This window comes from Sus scrofa, chromosome 1, assembly GCF_000003025.6.
Source record: "Sus scrofa isolate TJ Tabasco breed Duroc chromosome 1, Sscrofa11.1, whole genome shotgun sequence".
Taxonomy (NCBI): domain Eukaryota; kingdom Metazoa; phylum Chordata; class Mammalia; order Artiodactyla; family Suidae; genus Sus; species Sus scrofa.
The window spans coordinates 200,624,958-200,647,504 of record NC_010443.5 but is presented as its reverse complement, the minus strand read 5'-3'; the positions used below and the strand labels follow the sequence as shown (position 1 = coordinate 200,647,504).

The following is a 22,547-nucleotide window of genomic DNA, read 5'->3' as shown; positions in this document are numbered from 1 at the left end:
TGCATTTTACTTTTCTCCAGTATATTATGTTCAGGAAACTCCTTTTTTTATTTTAAATAAAATTATTTTTTAAGTAAAAAGGGATTGATACTTAAATTTATCAAATGCCTTTTTTGGTATCTGTTGATTTTTTTTTTAAATAGATACTTTTCAGAAACAGTTTTAGGCTTACAGAAAAATCAAGATGATAGTATAAAGAGTTCCCATAACCCCCACACTCAGTTTCTCCTATTATTAATATCAAATTAGAATTGTACATTTATTATAATAATGAACCAATATTGTAAAATCCATATTTTGTTTGCTTCCTTTAGTTTTTACCTAATATCTTTTTTACATTTCAGGGTCTCATCCAGAATGACACATTACTTTTTTTTTTGCTTTCTAGGGCCACACCAGTGGCACATGGAAGTTCTCAGGCTAGGGGTCGAATCTGAGCTGCAGCTGCCAGCCCACACCACTGCCACAGCAATACCAGATGCTTAACCCACAGACTGAGGCAAGGGATGGAACCTACATCTTCATGTATACTAGTCAGTTTCATACCACTGAGCCACAATGGGAACTCCCAGAATGACACATCACATTTAGTTGTTAAGTTTCTTTGATTCTTCTTAGCTGTGGCAGTTTGTCACACTTTCCTTGATTTTGACAGTTTTAAGGAGTACTGATTAGTTATTTTACAGAATGCCTCTCTGTTAGAATTGGTCTGGTGTTTTTTTCAGGGCTGGACTGAGGTATGGGATTTGGGAGGAAGACCACAGAAATAAAGTACCATTTTCATCACATCATATCAACAGTACACACTATCAGATGATGTATCACTATTGATGTGGACCTTGATTACCTGGCTATAGTAGTGTCTGTCAGGTTTGTCCACTGTAAAGTTACTCTTTTTCTCCCCCTTTCCATATTGTACTATTTGGAAATAAATCACTATGTGCAGTCCACATTTAAGGAATAGGAAAAAAAAAGTCAAACTCATAGAAGCAGAGAGTAGAAAAATAGTTGGCAGGGTTGCTTTTTTTTTTTATGTTGAGCTGCAGGAGGTAACCCAATAAGAAATGGGTAGAAGATCTAAATGTACATTTCTTCATAGAAGACATATGGATGGTCAAAAAACACATGAAAATCTGCTCAGTATCACTAATTATTAGAGTAATGCAAATTGAAACTACTATGAGGTACCACCTTACACTATCCAGAATGGCCATCATCAAAAAATTTACAAATAATAAATGCTGGAGAGGATGTGGAGGAAAGGGAACCCTCTTACATTGTTGGTAGAAATATACATTGATGCAACCACTATGGAAAATTGTATGGAGGTTCCCCAAAAAACTAAAGATAGAACTACCATACAATCCAGCAATACCACTCCTGGGCAACTATCCAGAGAAAACCATAATTCAGAAAGATACATGCACCCCAATGTTCATTCTATTTACAGTAGCCAAGACATGGAAGCACCCTAAATGTCCATCAACAGAGGAATGGATGAAGACGATGTGGTACATATATACAATGGAATATTACTCAGCCATAAAAAAGAACAAAATAATGCCATTTGCAGCAACATGGATGGTCCTAGAAATTATCATACTAAGTGAAGTTAGGCAGTTAAAGACAAATATAATATGATATCACATGTGTGGAAGGTGATTTTAGATGTGGAATCTAAAAAAAAGATACAAAGGAACTTATTTGCAGAACAGAAACAGACTTAAAGACTTTGAAAAACTTATGGTTACCGAAGGGGACAGGTGCAGGGGTGGTAGGGATGGATTGAGGTTTTGAGATGGGCACATGCACACTGAGATATATGGAACAATTGGCCAACAGGGACCTGCTGTATAGCACAGAGAGGTATATCCAGTATTCTGTGATAATCTATGTGGGAAAAGAATGAGAGAGAATGGATATGTGTATATGTATGACTTGGTCTTTGCTGTAGATCAGAAATTATCAAGCCTTTTAAATTAATTACACTCAATAAAACTTAAACAACAGCAACAACATAGTTGCCAGGGACTGGGGGATGGGGTCATAGAGAGAGATTGGTAAAAGGTTACAAACTTTCGGCTATAAGATGAGTAAGATTTGAAGCTTTAATGTAAAATTTGTGACTTGACTATGGTTGGTAGTACTATATTGTATAACTGAAATTTGCTAAGAAAGTGGTACATAAATATTCTCATCCCAAACAGAAAAAGATAAATACCTGAGATGGTGGATGTATTAATTAACTAGGTGAGAGGAATCCTTTCACAATGTATAGATATATTAAATCATTATGATGCATACTTGAAATATCTTACAGTTTAAGATGTCAGTTTTACCTCAAAAAGGTGAAATTAAAAAAACCCAAAACATATCAAAAGATTAACTAAAAAGACATGGGGAGTTATTCTCCCCCTCCTTGAGGGTGGAGTAATGAGCATAGATTATTTGGAATTCTTTTGCATGGGAGATTTTTCTCTATTTCCTTATTTACTTTTTTTTGTTGTTGTTGTTTTGTTTTTTTGTTTTTTTGCTATTTCTTAGACTGCTCCCGCGGCATATAGAGGTTCCCAGGCTAGGGGTTGAATCGGAGCTGTAGCCACTAGCCTACGCCAGAGCCACAGCAACGTGGGATCCGAGCCGCGTCTGCAACCTACACCACAGCTCACAGCAATGCTGGATCGTTAACCCACTGAGCAAGGGCAGGGACCGAACCCGCAACCTCATGGTTCCTAGTCAGATTCGTTAACCACTGCGCCACGACGGGAACTCACTCACTTACTTATTCATTCATTTCTTATATATCAGTATGTACTCATGGATATTTATTTTGTACTTAGGGTTATAATCAAAAACTTCTATTTATTTGGTTGCTCCAATTGTTCCAGATTTGGCCATTAGGAGCTTTTTCAGTTGGCTGTTGTATGTCTTTGACCTCTATCAATATAGGGTTGTTTTTTTTTTTTTTTAATAACTGTCTTAGTTCCTGATACTATGAGAAGCTCCAAGATTATCTTGCATGTTTTGTTCCTTGGTACCAGAATCAGCCATCTTTCCAAGGAGCCCTGATTCCTGTAGTTAGTTTCCTTTACTCAGAAACCAAGATCTGGCCACTAGGCATACTTATTGCTACTAGGTGCAGTTGCTTTTAGAATTTCTCAACTGACAGAGCGAGGTAAAGTATGGGTGTCTAATAAGTGGCAAATATACACATATATAAGTATTTCTATATGTAATCACTGGTATCAAAAGTAACCTAAACATGAGTTCATGTTTATGTTACCAACTCTAATCCATTATCCCATGTACAGTTCTAGCTTCCTCTTCCTAATCTGTATGTTGCCACTCCAACAGTGAGAAACCTTGCTCCTACCATCTGCCAATTCCACCATACAAGTAGAGCAGTATCAGATTGTTAATTCAGTATCCCTATGGAAAAAAACCTTAATAACTAGAGTGTTTTTGTGGGATACCTTTCACTTCGAGTCCTAGAGACTCCACTCATTCAAAAGTTATTTTGTCTGTCCATTGATTTTTAACTCTTATTCTATTGCATATTCTATCCATATTTACTTCCTGTTCTTGGTTGTCAGTCATGAAATTGACATGGTAATAAAAAGAACAGGTGGTATATGTGAGAGAATTTCAAATTTCTTGAGGTCATAAAATATGCATGTGGTTATATTTATAATAAAGACTTAATAAAGCAGAAAACCCAATATTAGATTTCAGATAACAAATGGTAGGAAAAATGTTTATGAATGATAAATCCTACCAATACATGTAAAGAAGTAAAGTTGGATGGAAGTCATGGGCTTTAAAATATTTCTCTTCTTTTAAATTTAGTATTCTCAGCAAAATGAGTATAACTTCTGTACCACTAACCTTCTGCCATGGCTATTGCTTAAATTACATAATGTGATGTAAAGATATGTGTGGGATTCAGTCTCAAAAATCAGGTAATACAAATATCAAAACATAAATATCACAGACATCTCATGCTGTCATCTTATGAAATGCTCCACAGAACTCGAATCAACAGTTACACTATCAAGGAAGTATCTGGCTTTCTTGAGATAGTTCTCACATTAAAAATAATAGGAGAGAAAAGTAAGTGTATGAGATTCTGACAGAGCACATGTCAAAATCATCCCCCCAAATGTTCTGCTTTTCACTATGTTCTCATTACTCATTGTTTTTCTTGCTTCAATTTGGTTTCTAACTTTGTTGGCTGAGTGTCTATTTGACCATTTAGAAGTAAATGGTCTTCATCAGATTCACAAACAACTCACTGAATTTAGACATTAAGGTAGTTACTACGCTTCAAGTAGAAAATGATATTTTGATGCTTGACTTTATAGAATACAATGGCTGAAAAACTTATTAAACAAAATAAACAAGCCAATAAACAAAAAATGCCAGCTCAGTTCATGCACACATATGTCACACTGTTGACATTATTTTTGATTCACAAAGCACATGCATATTAGACACAGAGAGAACTTAGTGTTTATTGAGTTAAAGAGTAGGTAAATAATATCTATCTATCTCAGCACAATCCTGTATGTATAATAGTCCTCTCTCCCTTTAACAATGAGAAGGTTGAGGCTCAAAAAGATAAAGAATTACTTGAAGTTATATTGTTAAATGCTAAAGTCAGACACAAACCTAGACCTTACTCATCAGAAGGGCAAGTACCCTGTCTATGATCCTAATGATAGTCTCAGCAGTACTAGCATAATGGTACATAATAGCTGCTATTAAATATCATTGAGCAAGAAAAGAAAAGAAAAGGAAAGACGTGCCAGGTATTTGGAGGAACACAAATTCTACAGAAGAAAAAAAAAGGTAAGTATACAGCTTGATAAGTGTTCAAATAATAAATAAAGAGATTCAGGATAGCACAAAATCACATCAGATAAACCCAGAAACTAAAGGGTTTTATATGTTCATTTCCCTTCTCACCATCATATGAAGTGACAAATTTAGGCTCTTTCAATATTTCAGTGACATTTGGTTCATTCCTGCAGAAGTTCTAGTCATTAGTTATTTTTATCTTCCTTTTATGTCATTTTTTTTCAACCTCCTTCCCTTTTCAAGTGTATAACATCAAACTTTCTTGGTGTAAGATAAAAGATTTTCTGTTTTTCTTTTTTTTTTTTTTTTTTTTTTTTTTTTTTTGGCATACGTGTGTGTATAGGGAAATGGTTCTATTTCTTTTTCTTTTCGGTGTCTTCCTTTCCCCTGCCCCTGATTTTAGAACCTAATATTGACTATCATTTCGTTTTGAGAGATAAAAATGCCACAAAGATAATAATTTTAAAAATAAAAGTGAAAAATTACATCAACTCCTTCTTTCCCTACCTCCTTGGATATTACCACAGTTAGCATGAGTCATTTTTTTCTTTTTTCCCCATGCACATACAATGACTAGCCTCCTGATCCATTCATTGGCCTAAGTTTGATGCCACATTGATTCCATCCACAAACTACTAACTGGTAAGTAATGGCTAAAAACTGATACTTTGTTATGATAATATCTTTGAGCCAGTTATCAACATGAAGATTTTCCTCCAATTTCTCCACTATCTCAAATAGCCGTTCATTCTTCCTGTCTCTCATCCCCACTGACACTGTGTTAGGGTACAATCAGCTATGTGTGAAGTCTCCAAAATGGTTTCCTGTACTTCACCATCCCATCCTCTGCCTAATTCATCCTCCTCAGTATCTCCAGTGTCAGCTTCCTGCAGTACAAACCTAAATTGTGTTTCTCTTCTGCTTAAAAGGCTTTGATATTTGCTATGTTTTACCAACTTAAGTCCAAATTCCTTGAGAAGCTCTTAAGGCTGTACCAGAGCATTTGGGACCCTAACTCACATCTTCTTAACCTCACCTCTGATTCCAGCCTGGATGCAATAGGCATTTGGATTTGCCTCCTTTCAACAGAACCTCATCTCAAACGAACATGATGCATTTTTCACTTTTCACTCTAGGACTTCTCCAATGCCACAACTAGGAATGGTACCCTACTTGTTAAGTTCACAAGGGGAGCCCTCACATTTATGAAAGTTAACTCTGAGGGAAATCCTCAGCCACTGAGGGATGAAACCTATTGGTAAATTCTTCCCTCAGTTGTTCTAGCAGCTAGCTCTGAGATGTTCTGTGCTTCCCAGACACAAAAATTAAGCCAGAGTATGTCAAAGCTGGGATATTTAAAAAACAGATTTTTATAGACATTTTCCCCTTCCCCATTTTCTCTGGTCCCCCACTTATACTCTGGGATTATTATCTCCTTGACGGAGGCTTTGCTTTTTGGCACAACCAAAGCTAAGACGTATATAGTACTGGACTCTCACTAGGGGTGAATTAGCATGAAGCTTTGGGCAATTTGAGATAGCTAGGGTACTGGCAAAGTGTAGGTCAATCATGGGCATTTCTTGGCATTCACATGCTCAGTGATAATGGTGAATGACAATTACAGCAACAGTGGCCTGATAATAGCAAGATCTCCAGGGGCTTAACCTACTCTGGGATGAATGTCTGCTTCATCCCCCAGGTCTATAAACCTAGACAAGTAGGTTTTATAACTTCAAGATCAGTTTCATCAATGAAGACTTCAGCTTACTGTATTAATTTCTATCTATTGATCACATGTAGAGATTGTGACTGACCATCACCTTGAAGACTTAGAGGCAGATGCCACTTATTCTAGGGCATAGGTATATCTAGTGTTACAAAGTTATAGACTGAATTGCTTCTGGATTCTAGACTCATATCCTCTTAGCCTTGTCTCTGATGTCAGAACATATGTGGTGGGGAGTTTGGTTTACCTTAGGTTGACATCTTTCTTCAATCACTGGATGTTTTGCACTTTTGCCTTCAGATTTTTCCAGTGCCACAGTTGCTTTTGGGAAGCCTTCTGTTCAAGCAGGCATGCTTAGTCTGGAGGTATATAGGAATTTATTTACCCCAAAGTAAATCTCAATTAATGTAGGTTATGAGCTATAGATAAAAATCACCAACCCTCAGGGAAATAATTCTTAAGTATTCTACATCCTCTTTAGAAGATTCTAGGAAGGACTCAGTGCTAGTTGTCTGCAATAGTGATTTTAGTAATGCATATCTGTGTTTGCTTTTTCATTTTCCTCATTCTTCCCAGCCCCTCATTTGTGTTCCATGTTTATAAGTTCTTACCTGAGGCACTACCTTTGGGAAAACTCAAGCTAAAAAAAAAGTCTTGAAATTCCAATATGTCTCTAACCTTCATTTTTCTACTCCTTTTTAAATATTGCTTTTCCTTGCTGCTTCTCTCTTATATGCCGAAGAAATAAATGGATAAGTAGAAGGGAGGGACCATCAACAAACAGAACAAACTGAATATCATTTATTCAACAAACTGAATAGAGTTTCCACAAGGACTTAAGCTGTCAATTGCAAGGGTCCACTGAGTAACCCAGAAAATGGTTAAAAATAGATTGTTTTGAAGTTTTTTCTCCATGAAAAGTCTGTTTTTATCTCTACATCTGGTATACAGCTGTCGTCCTGAGGGTTTTTTTTATTATCCTCATGTGCCGAAACATCTATTTCTTACACTTCACACTTTCTTTCTTGGAGCACTTCTTCAATAATCTTAAAAAGGATTCATAGGAGGTAGCTCCTTTTTTTTCTCATCCTTGACCCTCTGAAGAAACCTTTAATTTTTTTTTTTTTTGTCTTTGTTGTTGTTGTTGCTATATCTTGGGCCGCTCCTGCGGCATATGGAGGTTCCCAGGCTAGGGGTCCAATCGGAGCTGTAGCCACCGGCCTACGCCAGAGCCACAGCAACGCGGGATCCCAGCCGCGTCTGCAACCTACACCACAGCTCACGGTAACACCGGATCGTTAACCCACTGAGCAAGGGCAGGGACCGAACCCGCAACCTCATGGTTCCTAGTCGGATTCGTTAACCACTGCGCCACAACAGGAACTCCTAATTTTTTTTTCTTCTACACAATTAAAGAGACATGGAATTACAGGCTAGAAATTATTTTCTTCAAATATTTGAAGGCAATGTCTTCTCATATTCAGTGTTATTATTGAAAAATTCCAAAGCAGTTTTGTTTAGAATCCTTTATATGTTATTTTTTACCTTCTCTGGAAGCTTATAGAATCTTCTTTAATTCCCATGATCTGAAATTTCAAGTGACTTGATGAAGGTCTGTTGTTTGGTTCTGATCTCATTTCCACAGATGTTTGGTAATCCTCAGAAAGCTTTAAATTATTCAATTGTCTTTTAAATAAACTAAAAGAAGAAGAAAGAAAAGAGATAGTCTATATTTACTCATGTTTAATACTTCTATTGCTCTTCATTCTTTCCTATAAATATGAGTTTCCATCTGAGGTCATTTTCTTCAACTTGAATAACTTCTTGCAGGGCAGACTTACTGGGTAGTAAATTTTATTTCCACTCATCTCAAAAAGTTCATTTTCAAAGGCTATGTTCACTTAACATATAATGTTGTTTTGATATATTTTTTTGTTTAAAAAGATCCCCATGTTTATATATATTCTATTGTGTTTGTTTCATTGTGTCTAATGAAAAGTCAGGCATTATTTGTATTCTTCTTCTTCTGTATGTAATTTTTAATTTTCCATTTAGCTGCCATCAAGATTTATGTTTGGTTTGGTTTTCAGTAGTTTGATTATGATGTGCTTAGATATAGTTTTCTTTATATTCATCTTGCTTAATGTTCACCGAGATTCTTGGATATGTCGGTTAATATTTTAAAGACATATTAATATTTGTAAATTTTAGGCCAGTATTTCTTCAAATATTTTCTACCTCATTCTCTCTCTCCTTTTAATGGAAGACTTCAATTATATGGACATAGACTTCTGATATTAAATCATAGTCATGAAGGTCTTGTTCAGTTTTTTTCAATTTTTTAAAAATAAATTGATCCTAAAGTTTTCGATGCTGATCCACATTTTACACCTCAAATCTTCAATATGTTTTTAAATTCATTCAGAAATTTTTCACTTCAGATATTATATGACATAGTTCTAGAATTTTCATTTTGTTCTTTTAAAGTAGCTTTTATTTTTTATTTGCTATTCCGTATTTGTTCAGTCTTTACAGTCATAATTTCTCTTAATTTTTGAGCATATTTATGAACATATTATGAATATCCTTTTCTGCTAATTATGACATGTGAGTCATTTCAAAAAAATTGCTTTGTCTTAACCACTTTGTATCTTGACTATAGGTCACATTTTCCTTTTTTTCCCCTAATTTCTAGCTTTTTTATTTTTAGGGCTATACCCACAGCATATAGAAATTCCCAGCCTAGAGGTCGAATTGGAGCTCTAGCTGCCAGCCTACACCACAACCATAGCAACACCAGATCCGAGTCGTGTCTACAACCTACACCATAACTCATGGCAACACTGGATCCTTAACCCACTGAGCGAGGCGAGCGATTGAACCCACAACCTCATGGATACTAATCAGATTCGCTATGCTGAGCCACAGTGTGAACTCTCCAGCATTTTTAAATTATATACAATGCATTGAAGATAATTTGTTGTAGAGATTTTAGATCTTTACCTTTGTCAACAAGAATGTTGATTTTATTGTGAAAGGGCAACATTAGCTGAAATCTCTGCTCAATTTTTCAGTCTTTCAACAGTTGCTCTCTGCTGGGTTATTTGGAATCTACTCCATGTGTGTATAGTTAAGTGGTTAGCCAAGGATTTGAAAGGAGTTTATATGGAGATTTTGGGGCTTTCTCTGTGGTTTCTCCCTTTTAGGGCTTTCTCTGTTTGATATCCAGTCACTGTGGCATCCCTCAATTCCTTCCCTGACTCCTTAAGTCAGAAAGACAATGCCTTTCTTTATGAATTTCAGCCATCTTATACTACATGGACTGAGAAATATCCTCAGAAGAAAAGTTTTATAAAAGTAAATCTCGACCCAATGAAACTGCCTTCATTCAAGGGTTGAAGAATCTCCATTTTGGACTCCATTTGGCTCTACTCAAATATCTTTATGTAATTGTTTTTATTCTGGTTCAGGGCTTTTAAAAAAAGTTTTATTGAAGTATAGTTGATTTATAAGCTTGTAATAATTTCTGTTCTACAACAAAGTGATTCAGTTATACATGGTTCAGAATTTGAGGGTTAATACAGGCATTCAGCCATTCCTAGAAGCAGATTCTACTATTATAAAGCTCTTACCTTGTCATGTATCTCTTTAAAAAACTTCAGTGGGTCTTCCTTGTCTATAGAATAAAAATAGATTTGTTAGACTGGACTGTTTAAAAAAATTTCCCCACAATAGACCCATATTCTAGCCAAACTGAACTGGTCTCCACACATTCTTTTCACTGTTCTCCTTTCCCATATAGCTCCTTAGAATAGCATTTCTCCTATATTTGTATGTCCAAATCTTGACTGTCTTTCTGGATCTAACTCAAATGTCAACTGGTCCGTGAAAGCCATCCTTATCTCCCAGTTTGAAGTGACATCATTTCCCACTAAACTATCTTTTTATTTTCTTATAGTTCATTATTCCATTCATTTAATAAGCCATGCAAGTGTCATAAGCCATAATGAGCGCAGAGGTTTAAAAGATGGATAAAACAGGACTTCTTGTTGTGGCTCAGTGAGTTAAGAATCCTACATAGTGCCTATGAGGATGCGGGTTCAATCCCTGGCCTCACTCAGTGGCTTAAGGATCTGGTGTTTCCCCAAGCTGTGGTGTAGGTTGCAAATGCAGCTCAAACCTGGTGTTGCTGTGGCTGTGGTGTAGGCCGGCAGCTGCAGCTCTGATTCGACCCCTAGCCTAGGAACTTCCATATGGCACAGGTGCAGCCCTAAAAAGAAAAAATAAATAAATAAAAGATGGATAAAACACAATCTCTATCCATGAGAAACCTCTTCATAAGGTGATAGAGAAACCCAAGTCAATCAGAATGTGATAAGTACTGTATGCAGAAGTTGCTGTGGGGAGAAGCTCTGAAGAGGGAAGACAAACTCAGACTAGAGTATTAGGGACAGCTCCTTGAGTCAAATATTCCTAGACCTGAGTCTTGAACAATGAAGGAGGAACATTCCTTAAAGAGAAAACTATAAATGTGTAGGCAGGTAAGTAAGCATGAATATTGCATGCTTAGAGAAATGCAAATTATTTATATAACTTGCAAAAAGTGTATTGTGGGTGAATGGAAAAAATCTGAAGTCATCCTTTTTTCTTCATTCTCTATGTCAAATTCTTCTGAAAGTACATTTCCTTCTCCTTAATTCCCATGTTACCATCTTAGTCCAAATCACCACCAACTTGCAATGGATTTCTGAAATGCCCTTATAACTAGTTCCCCTGCTTCTATTCTTGTACGCTTAAACATCAGTTTTCACTCCACAGCCCAAGTGATCTTTGGAATATGTAAACAAGATGACGTTGCTCCCTTGCACACAATCATTCAGTAGCTGCCCATGGCACTAAAAATAAAACCTGAACTCCTTGCCATGACCTCCTCCACCACCTGGACATACCTCCAGTTATGGGCACTGCCTACTATCCTGACCTCATTTTTTATGCTTTTTTTCTGCCTTAATGTGCTTCAGATGTTAAGCCTTTTTCTCAGTTCTCAAACACTCCAAGAGTTCCTCTTCCATAGGACCTTTACATTTGCTATTCCCTCTGCCTAGAGTACTCGCCTCCTAGTCTTTATAGTTGGCTGCTTCTTATCTTTAATTTCTTAGGAAAAATATCATCTCCTGAGAGGGACCTTCACCTCCTCAGTCAGATGGTCACTTTAAATTGTTCAGATCACTTTGATTATCTCAAATTATTTTATTTACTTATTTGATATCTCTCTCCCACCAGAACCATATTCTTTATTTTCTTCTTTTTATGGCCACACCTACAGTATATGGAAGTTCCTGGGGCAAGGGTCAGTTCAGAGCTGTGGCTGTGGCCTAATCCACAGCCATGGCAACACCAGATCTGAGCTGCATAGGCTACCATGCTGTAGCCTGCGGCAATGCTGGATTCTTAACCCACTGGGCAAGGGATCAAACCTGTATCCTCAGAGACAATGTTAGGTCCTTAAACCACTGAGTCACAAGGCAAACTCCAGAACCATATTATTTTTATAAGCAGGGGTGCGCTGTATATTCTTTAACCTGCTCAATGTCCTGGGAGGCTGACTTCTAAAAGCTGCATCAACTGAGTTTCCCAGCCCTTTGGCTTTCTATTGAATTCATTTAAATGGAGACCAGAGGGCAGAGGGAAAGTTTTAGTGGTATCTGTGTTTTCCTACCAAAGGTCACAGCTCCTTTCAGGCAGTCCTTTCCTACAGCTCTTAGATTTATCACCAATTCTTCTCTCTGAAGATTTAGGCATGGGTGGTAAAGTTTGGCTACCTGGCTTCTATTCCTAGCTGTTGTTAGTCCCAGGATGCTTGTTTTCGCTAATGCTGCCCACATCATTTACAAAGAGACCCTTCATTTAACTCTTTAATTATCTGTTTCAAGGACCCCAACTCCTTTCTGGGACCTTGAACTTTGTTCTTCATGGTATTGGCAGTACTTAACCCAGAGCCTGGTATAGGTAATGATCAGTATCTTTTTGCTGCATGAATGAATGATGGGACATTTTTGTTCTATAAACAGAATCTATGAAGCTGCAAGCTCCTTTAATATTTTTAAACTAGGATTCCAGGTTTAAAACTTCTTAAAGAACTAAACTTCTTGAGAGCATAGTCTTTTGTTTCATTTTTAAAATCTAAGCCTAAGATATGGTGAAAATTGGCATCAATGTTTTTTCTTTCAAGAAGTAATTGTATGTTTGGTTTTCAGAAACACAAACATTATTTTTAATATTTGCTATTTCTTGGAATCTGAAAAATAGATTAAAAAAACATCTATTTTTACAGGTAAAGAAACTGAGGATCAGCTCTGAAGAGTGATTGTCCAAGGGTACTACCGTATGACAACCGTTTTGTCCTTCAGATTTCTGCTGTCTTGATGATATTAGAGTGTTTCATCAACTATTAAGTTAATCCTCAAGTCAGACTTAACCCCGGAGACACCTGACCCTTAATTTTTTTTTCCAGTTGCACAAACTTGCCATTTCATTCTGGTAATCAAAGTTCTTATAATTACAAAAGATTTGGGGGAAGCAGCTGCCACTGAGTTCAGTCTTGCACCAAATATTATCCCACAAAGGTCCAGTTAAGCTCTAGATAGCACTAAGCATTCTCTCCTAGGTACTCTAATCCAGATGGTGGAAGCTGTGGCAATTTACCCACAGGTCCTGCTCCTCCAGATCACCTGCTGGGTGACTCCTCCATCCTGCCTTCTGCAGGGTCAACCCTCCCCCAAGGTGCGTTGATCCCATAAGTTTGTATAGTATAGGTATACACCATGTAGACAGAGGCAGGAATAGCTATACAGGATCTTTTTCACTTTAATTATTTGGCTGTGTCTTGTTATGACCTGCTTGTGGGCAAGGACTGAAAGTTAAATGCTTTGACTCCTTAGGACCTAACAGAGTGCTTCTGGACTTGGTAATCAATCATTTAATTCTACTGAATAAAAAAAGAAATTCTTCAAATCCTGAACTTTATACTAATGTCATCAAGGCTACAATGATAAGCTGGCTCATTCTAGGCATGTTTTGGGATGTGGAACTAAAGGAGTAATTTAAAAACTTGGAATAAATACAATAAAATACACATTATGGTTACAATGATGTATATATGTGTACATGGGACAAGAACAAAAAAATTAAAATAGGTTGTTTTAGTGTAATAAAGTTACCGAATAATCTTTATATTTTTTTTTTTGCTTTTTCAAAAAAACATTTTAAAGGATATGCAAAATGAATACAATGTTGGAGGAGGAAGAAAACTTGGAAGAAAATGATAGGTGAGTAACAACAATGATTAAAGAGCTGTGATAAAGAGAGTTATAAATCAAGTGGTTTCCAGGTTGCAGAATTTGGAAAGAGACTTACTTATGTGAGGAGGCTGATCTACAAAGGGTGATGACCATCTCCATTAGGGACCAGACAGGAGGCACCAGATTTAGGTTACAGTATGAGGGATTTAGATAAGAGAAAAGGAAAAATTTTCAGACAGTGAGATTTGATAGACACTGGAATGTGTAACTGGGGAAGCTTGTGGAATTTCCTTCTCTAGTGGTCGTTTAAAAATAGAACAGCATCTCATCTGCCTGAAGGATGGACTCTGTTTGACCTTTCAGAGTATCCACTGAACTCAGAAGGCACATACACCTTTGAGAAGGAAGTAAGCTTGAATTACTGTGGGTAGCTTGTGATATGAAAATAGGGTGAATAAATTTCATGTTTAATTTGATTTACCTATGTCGTATATGTAAACTATGATGGTTACAGTTCTTCTTACTTTTCCTCTCAGTTGAGTGTTTTCATTTTTAAGGCTTGGAGATTAGGGTTTAAGTAAAAATACTGTAGAGAGGGAAGGAGGAACTCATCTTACTTATAGAGCATATTTTTACAGGGACATAGGTAAGGAGAAAAAAAACATTTTGGACAATTTAATTTTTATTACACTTCCTGTTCTAAATAAACTAAAAAAAAAAAAAAAAAAACAACACTGACCTTTCTGTTGACTTTAGTATTTTTAGGGTAAAATTTTAAAAAGTAATTTAGTCTACATGTTTCTTAAAGTTTTTTTGGCAGAATTGGTATTCCAAACTGGAAGAGGTTCTCTGTATTTAATTTCCTCTCCGTAAGTTTACCTTCAGAAGTCCAAGTGTGAGGTCAAGCCTTGGGTTGCCGGAAATGGTAATGTCCTTTACTGTCTGAGCACCCAGACAGCACTTAATGAAACATCCTACTTTGTGGACATTGGTAAGGATTTAAGTGCTTTATCTATTTCCTTGTACTTTGTAATCCATGATTTCTATATTTAAGAAGACTTAAATAAAATTATATGTAAGTAGGAGCTGTGTTCTCTATATTCAGATTTTCAGTTATAGGTGATGTCTCTCTTCCTTCCTAAAAACCAAAGGGTACTGCAGGTCAAAATGGACGTAAGTTTTATAGAACTCATTATCTACCTCAAGAAAAAACAATTTCAGGGTTTTCTAAACTTGATTTCTTTTTAACTCTGTTTTGTTGACCTCAGGACATTTATAGGTTAAAGCGGTAGATCACAATATCTTCTGTTTGTAGAGCTCTTCAAATTTGTCAAAGTGCTTATTCAGCTAATATGATCTTAATAAGAACCTCATGAATGGCATGATCTTATAGATGAGAAAATAGAATCTCAGTAAGGAGGTGTAACTTGTGCAAGATCATAAAATTTGAAAATGTAGAGTTAGAAGCACTTCTGATTTCAAAGCCTGTGACTTTTCCATGGCACTATGCTATGCTCTTTGTGAAAATCTGTGATCTTCCGGTGTTCTATTTTTTTTCGTATCTTGACAATATTTTTGCCTCTGATTCATTCTGAACCAAAATCAGAGACCATTACACTAATGTTCTTATTGACAAATAGAAAGTTGTGCTAGCATTCTCATAGAATAAAATACCAAAGATTAAAAAAAAATTGCTGTTCCACACATTAAGTCATGAAAAGTTTTGATAGGGTACTCCATATGGAGATTATAACCTGTTACAATTCATGTTAGTGACTGATTATTAAGCAGCATTTTTTAAAATTAAAACTTTAATGCATCAGTCTCTAACAGAATGTTGAACACAACTTCTATGTCCCTGGCTCTCTGTCCTCCGTGTCTTTGGGGTACAGTGGCTTTATTTCCTTCTCTAACATTTCGGAAGTTTGTTTAATACTGACTCAGAGGAAGCATTCTAGCTGAGTCCTCACATGGTCTTGTTTACAGCCCCGGAGTGCACATAATAGATAAGCTACTGATTTCCACAAGACCCCCCACACTTCCTGGGTGTGTGGGTGTGTGTGCTTGCGCCTGTGAATTAAGATTGTGCAATCTCCCTGCTAGCTGCATCAAGTTGCAAAGTCATTTCACATCTCAAGTATTTCTCCAGCAAGCCTAATTTCATAAACCAAGAGCCATTGTATTCCATAGGAGATGTGCTAGTAACTAATAATTAACACTGAAAAGCCCATGAGTTTATAACAAGATCAAACCTGATATTGAGGCAAGGAGTAGAGAAATTTGCCTAAGGAAATATTGTGAAATCAAGCTGCAAATAGCCATAGATGAACACTGTTCCATCTGCGGGATTTCTTTCCTAGATTGTAATTACAACTACCACTTATAGAGAGCCTAGTTCCATGGCACGAACTCTGTTAGGTCAGCATCATCTTATTTCTTTTAAGTGGTACCCCTGAAAGGTAAATATAACTGAAACAATTTAATAGAAGACCAGAGAATTCAAATAAGGTTATCCTGTGTTGTTGCCCCGATCTCTCTTTTTGGTTCCCTTTTTGATGTTACTCTGCAAGAAATTTAATTGTAGGTTACATAAAGTATAGTAGAATTTATTAGAACTGCCACTGAATATTAAGGGGGTTCAGGCTAAAAGTGTTTGGAGGATGATGATAGTGGGCTTAGAACAGCTCCATTAAACTCTTAAACATTTCAGGGAAGGTATATCCAAGGCAGAAATGTCACACATACCTCAGATCATTCTTACCTGGATATGCAGAATGTGTACATGACTATGTATATAATTTGTCTTGGCCACAGTATTGAAATGATTAAATCCATCAGGAATAAGCACTGAACATTAAAAATCCAGAAGCAAAATTTCTTCAACCAACTCTTTGCATCAAAACTAAACAACCTTTATTATCTCAAGATTGTGCTTATCAAATTAGGCATTCCTTGTAACTCTTGGTATTTATAAGCCGTCATAATTTTTTCTCTTTGTTTTCTCTTTCCAGCTGCTGCTACTTCTGAATTATGAGGCTTGCCATGCATAACTCCTGCAGTGGATAGTTTATTTTTGCAAAGTGCATGGAATGAAACTTGTGGGGATGTAGACTGCAGGCACAGAAAGATCTAAATGAATGTGTAAGAATGACCACAAGGCACCAGGCGTGGGTGTATTTATCCGTTTGTCTCATTACTAAGAGGTTTTAGTTCCAAAAAATATCCGGAAGGATTTAGTTTAGGGGAAGTGGGGAGGGAGAAGGAGTGGAATAAAGATCTTTGAATTTTTAAACAGCTTATTTGAGCTTCCAATTGATATATTCTATTTTCTTCACATCAGAATCAGTGTTTCTTCAGGGACAATTAAAGAAAGATTTTCATACCAGTGTACATAGGCATGAAAAAGTTGCTTTTGAAATTTATTTAGTATGTAAACAAAAAGGCAGTTTATTTGAAAGAAAATTGGAAATTAGAAAGTTTAAATATTAGTTATTAAAAAAGCAATTAGGACTTTTTGGGGCCCAGAAATACATTTGTCTTGGTAGCATGTGTTCTGCTCCATTTTTTTTTTTTCTGGTCTTTTTAGGGCCACACCCACAGCACATGGAGGTTCCTAGGCTAGGGGTCAAATCAGAGCTGTAGCTGCTGGCCTGCACCACAGCCACAGGAACAGCAGATATAGGCCGTGTCTGTGATCTACACTACGGCTCACAGCAACGCCAGATCCTTAACCCACTGAGTGAGGATCAAAATTGCATCCTCATGGATCCTAGTCAGATTTGTTTCTGCTGAGCCATGACAGGAACGGCTGTTCTGCTCCATTTGAAAGCTGATGGTGTTTACATAGTCCTATCTCATGTCCTACTTGTCAAATAGCTCATGTAGTTCCATCGACAGAGGATGGCCCTTTACTCTCTTTGCAGGGCTAGCATATGACAGTGGTAAGGATATTCAGTTCTGCCTTCAGATTACTTTGGCTAAAAGCACAACTCTGTCTCTATCAAATTTTGTGACCTTGGGCAATTTGGTTAACCTCTCTGTGTTTCAGTTTATTTGTAAAACGGGGATGATCATAATATTACTAATCTTGTGGCATTATTATGAAGATTAAAATGAATCATGATAAGCCCTTGGCACATTGTAAAAGATCAATAGAGTTCAAAATTTACACACAGTCATATTCATGTCTTTCTGGGATATAGTTCTATGAGTTTTAATATATACATAGATTACTATAACTACCAATACGCCAATGCAATAGGATACAGAATAATTTGAATACCCTCAAAGAATTCCCCTCTGCTGCCTGTTTGTAGGCAGACACTAGTGCTAATCTCCATCTCCCAGACCCTAATCCCTGGCTACCACTGATGTGTTTTCTGTTCCTATGGTTTTGCCTTTTTTCAGAATGTCATATAAATGAGATAATATTGTATGTGATTTTATGAGACTGACACCTTTCACTTAGCATAATGCTTTGTGATACAACCTGATATTTACAGAATCCTATCTGAAGAGCTGACTTCATGGAAAAGGGATTAGAGGAGAGTTTTTTTAAGGATCATTAAAGGGAAGAAAAGATCAGATTAATATTATCCAAAAGGAGAGTTTGGCTTAGTAAGGAAATTTTCAGTTATCAAAATAGAATGAATCAAGAGGAAATTATTTCCCTGTCATTAAGTGTCTAGAGACATAGCTGAAGGGCCACTTGGAAGGCACGGTGTAAAAAGGGCTCAAATATAAATTAACCCAGAGAAAAGTGAATTCATGTATGAGGGCTTAGAGTAGGTGAGGTGTTAGAAGGTCACAAATAACTCCAAATAACCTCTAAATGTAACCATATTAGCTCTGTATCATGTGGGTGCAAATGAACTTCTGGTGGCTGCCGAGGTGGCTTGGACTCTAATCACCTCTGGAGATGACCTGTATAACTGGCAAATTAGACAGCTGCAATTATAAAAGCGGGAGAGGAGAAATCTTAACCACGATTGGTAGAGAGCGTGCAGTGGGGGTGGAGGATAGCAAGACTGAAGGAAGAGGAGCTGGCTGAGCAAACAAAGCAGCAACTGGTGGGTGTGGTTGGAGTTGTAGGTCAATGTACTTCGTATTTCACCCTGGGGCAGCAATTCTCACCATATTCTACAAATATGGTGTGCATTCTCCTAATTTATACACATATACACACATTATAAACACACATCTAGTATATGTGTGTTTTTAACTTGATCCATCTTTATTCTGCCAATCAGTTAATGTGCTCCTAAAAAATGGAAAGTTTATCGTATCAGCTATGATTTTCTGGGCATGTTCTAGGGGAAATTTATGTGCAATTTTATTTAATCCTTGAGTCAATACTCTGTGGGAGAAATGATTTTTTCCGTTTTATATATAAAGAGACTGAGGTTCTAGGAGGTGAAGTGACTTATCCAGAGAAACAATCTAGAGAGTGTGAATAAAATCAGAGCCAGATTTTGCTCTCAGCAACATCTATTTATTTTTAGAGTCTATCCCTGTTGCTAGGCTTTTGCCTTTACTCTGCTTTCACATGATGATGAGAATGGTTGGATTTGGAGTTTTTTCTACTTGAAAGTCCATGATCCAATTTTAAAGTCCATGAGGGAAAATAGTATCTTATATATTAAAGTGTATTCTATAATGATACTTTCTCATTGTGTGCTTACTGTTATTAATATTGGTAATGATAATACTTTACATCCAGAGTTCTTAACTGAATTTAGCAAGAAGTTGAGGAAAGGAATGCTAAGCTATGGAAAGATCTTAGAATTAGAAGACCTAAGTTAAATTTTCAGTTCTGCTCTTTATAGCTGCCTGATCTCTCTCAGCCTAATGTTCTTTGGTGAATTCAAAATGATAATACCAACTTTCCAGAGTTATTATATGATTTAAATGAGAAAAATGCATGGGCAAAGCCTAGTTATGTTTATCATATGGTAGGTATTTAATAGGGGTTTGAGAAATTAGATGAAAATATAATTAAGAAACACTTCTAGTTTCAAGACTTAAACATAGGAATAAAGAGTATGGTTTTTAAAATTTGGATTGTAGTCTGTTGAAACTCTGGTCTATGCTTGGTGGTTTTAGCATAGAATACACACGATTATTTTGTTTATATTCAACTCAATTTTATGCATTTAAGTATGAATCTAGTTAAATCAACAAGGCATACATTGAATGAATTAAATTTAAGTATGGGATGGTATATAGTTTTCCATGACAGTTCATATCTAAAGGTATATAATCTTTCCACAATTATTCTCTCCTTTTAATTGCTTTCATATTGAGACTCTCATAATAAATCCTTTTGGAGCTTTCACTACTAAAAGTGAAAAAAGCCAAGCTGAGCTGAAAAGTTATTTGTACCTGCTTTATTTTAGCACATATTCTTTTTGCTTAAACTTTTCTCTGATCTGAGAGAAATGATATGTGAGCAGTTAGGAAATTTATGTTCCACTATGATTCAACCTTCATAAATCTTACCGGCTGTGGCTGCGTTATTCCACTTTATGTTTGGCATATCTTTTTTTTTTTTTTTTTTTTGGCCGTGCCTATGGTGTGCAGAAGTTGCAAGTCCAGAGATCAAACCTGTGCCAGAGCAGTGACCGAGCCACAATAGTGACAACACCAGACCCTTAACCTGCTAGGCCACCAGAGGACTCCTAAGTTTGGCTTTTTTCACTTTTTTAGTAGCAGTTTTCCTGCTATCCATTTGAAATTCGGTTCTACTTACCAAATAGAGTTTGCTCTTACTTGTGTTCCACATGCTGATATTTGTTGACACAAGGGAGGAAGCTGGCCATATCAAGCGAGGACAGCAGAAGTTTGGCAGCCAGCTAGGATCAGTGCCCGGTTGTGCAGAAGAGAGGAGAAGCCAACGTGGGTAAAATTGAGGATTGATAATTATGAGAGCAGGGTGCTCAGCTGGAGGTAGCTGCAAAATTGTTAACACAGGAGGAGGGAGGGCAAGCTCTCTAAAATGCTGCTGGAAGCTTGGCTACTTCCCCAAGTCCCAGCTGTGTTTCATCCCTCCTTGTAGCACTGAGGCACAAGCCCCTCCGTCTTTTTAAAGGCACAGATCACAGCTTCTGATACCAGTGAAGAGAGTTTATACAGAGCTCACTCGAAAGTACTTTTAAGGGATCACTTTAAGGACAATATCTGCTCCATTTGTTTAGAACTGTGGGCGGGGGGGATTTTTTTCTCTTCTACTCACAATTCCTCATTACACAGGTGAAGCCAAGGTGGTAGTTGTCAAAGGGCATAAAGTCAATCAAGTTTGATTTGGTCTATCACATGCTTCAGTCAAACTGATCACAAAGAATTGAACTTAATTGCAAAATTATTTATTATTTATTTTTTTGTGTGTTTTCTAGGGCTGTACCCATGGCATATGGAGGTTCCCAGGCTAGGGGTTCATTCGGAGCTGTAGCCACCAGGCTATGCCAGAGCCACAGCAATGTGGGATCCAATCCTTAACCCACTGAGCGAGGCCAGGGATCGAACCCGCAACCTCATGGTTCCTAGTCGGATTCATTAACCACTGAGCCATGATGTGAACTCCCTTAACTGCAAAATTCTATTAATGATGCAGTGCTCGCAAAAGCTTTTGTGTGTTTTTAAACTCACTTCAGTAGAGCTGTAGATTGATAATACTCATCTGTCCTAAAAGTGGACATCTTTACTGCAGAAATTACTAAAAAAGACATGGCAAACATTTTCTGCATCTTCCCAATGAATTTATTGTTACTTTTACCTCTTTCTTTCTCTCTCTCTCTTTCGTATCCTGGACATTATCAACATTTAACTAAAAACATAAAAAATACACTGTTTTATATTTTCTGAGAATTTCTCAGCTACCTCTCATCTACATTTGAATCTTATAATAACCTCATGATATAGATGTTATTACCTTCATTTTGCTCTGGAGGAGATAGGATCAGAGAAATTAAGTGCTTTGAGAACACACAGCCAGTAAACATGTAAAACTAGATTCTGAATCTTTGTACAATGACTCCAGTGTTTTTGCTCTCTTTTCTAGAGCACACAGCTTTTGTGTAGATGCTCACAAAATATTGGGTAATATAGATTATATACTATATATGAAGTGAATCTACTTTCCATATTGTAATAATCTTTTGACCTCTCCATGTTCCTCTCATTTCCTATCCTAGTTTGTTTAACAAGTCTATTCACCAGGTATAAAATCATAATAACACGACTGAGGCAAAAAATTCAACAGTAAGAGGAAGCCATGTTATCAAGAAAGTCAGAAACACACAAGTGCATGATATGAAAAGATAAACTATTCCATGTCAGCTATATATTAAACCTGAAAAAGAAAAAATGAAAAAGAAGAAAAAATGAGTGGCTTACTATTTGGAAAATAATAAAGAAACATCCTGATTGACCCCATAAGCTATATACCAAGGTGAAAGCCAGATAAATTAAAAATAAGAAGTAAAAGTAAAAAGCCATTTTAAAAAAACTGTATGAACATGAACTTACCTCATTGCGTGAGAGGACAAGGATTTTTAAGTATCAAGACAATAAAAGAAGCACAGACAAATGTCTATAGATTTGATTTCACAAAAATTTACTTCTGAATATTCAGAACATAAACAAAACAAAAATCAAAATAAGAGAAA

At 36.6% G+C, this 22,547-nt stretch overlaps 2 long non-coding RNA genes across 8 annotated transcripts in view; one reads left to right on the top strand and one right to left on the bottom strand.

Moving 5' to 3' along the window:
• Positions 1 to 22,547, top strand: part of LOC106509137 — a 64,015-nt gene that overhangs the window by 34,939 nt on the left and 6,529 nt on the right. The window contains exons 2-6 of one of the 6 annotated variants that reach the window (XR_002335667.1): positions 5,435 to 5,499; positions 12,994 to 13,123; positions 13,855 to 13,911; positions 14,693 to 14,875; positions 16,896 to 17,025. This is a non-coding gene — a long non-coding RNA (uncharacterized LOC106509137). Of the gene's footprint in view, positions 1 to 5,434; positions 5,500 to 12,993; positions 13,124 to 13,250; positions 13,912 to 14,692; positions 14,876 to 16,895; positions 17,532 to 22,547 lie in introns of those variants that run through there. The other 5 variants (XR_002335666.1, XR_001306441.2, XR_002335668.1 and 2 more) reach the window with 5 other exon arrangements.
• On the bottom strand, positions 2,921 to 21,310 carry LOC106509136. Of its 2 annotated transcripts, XR_002335676.1 has the most exons (4): positions 20,633 to 21,310; positions 10,216 to 10,259; positions 8,129 to 8,281; positions 2,921 to 6,942 (listed from the first exon to the last, which is right to left on the bottom strand). It is a non-coding gene; the product is annotated as an uncharacterized LOC106509136 (long non-coding RNA). The 2 variants fall into 2 exon arrangements; XR_001306439.2 differs by lacking the exon at positions 2,921 to 6,942 and having other exon boundaries at positions 7,872 to 8,281.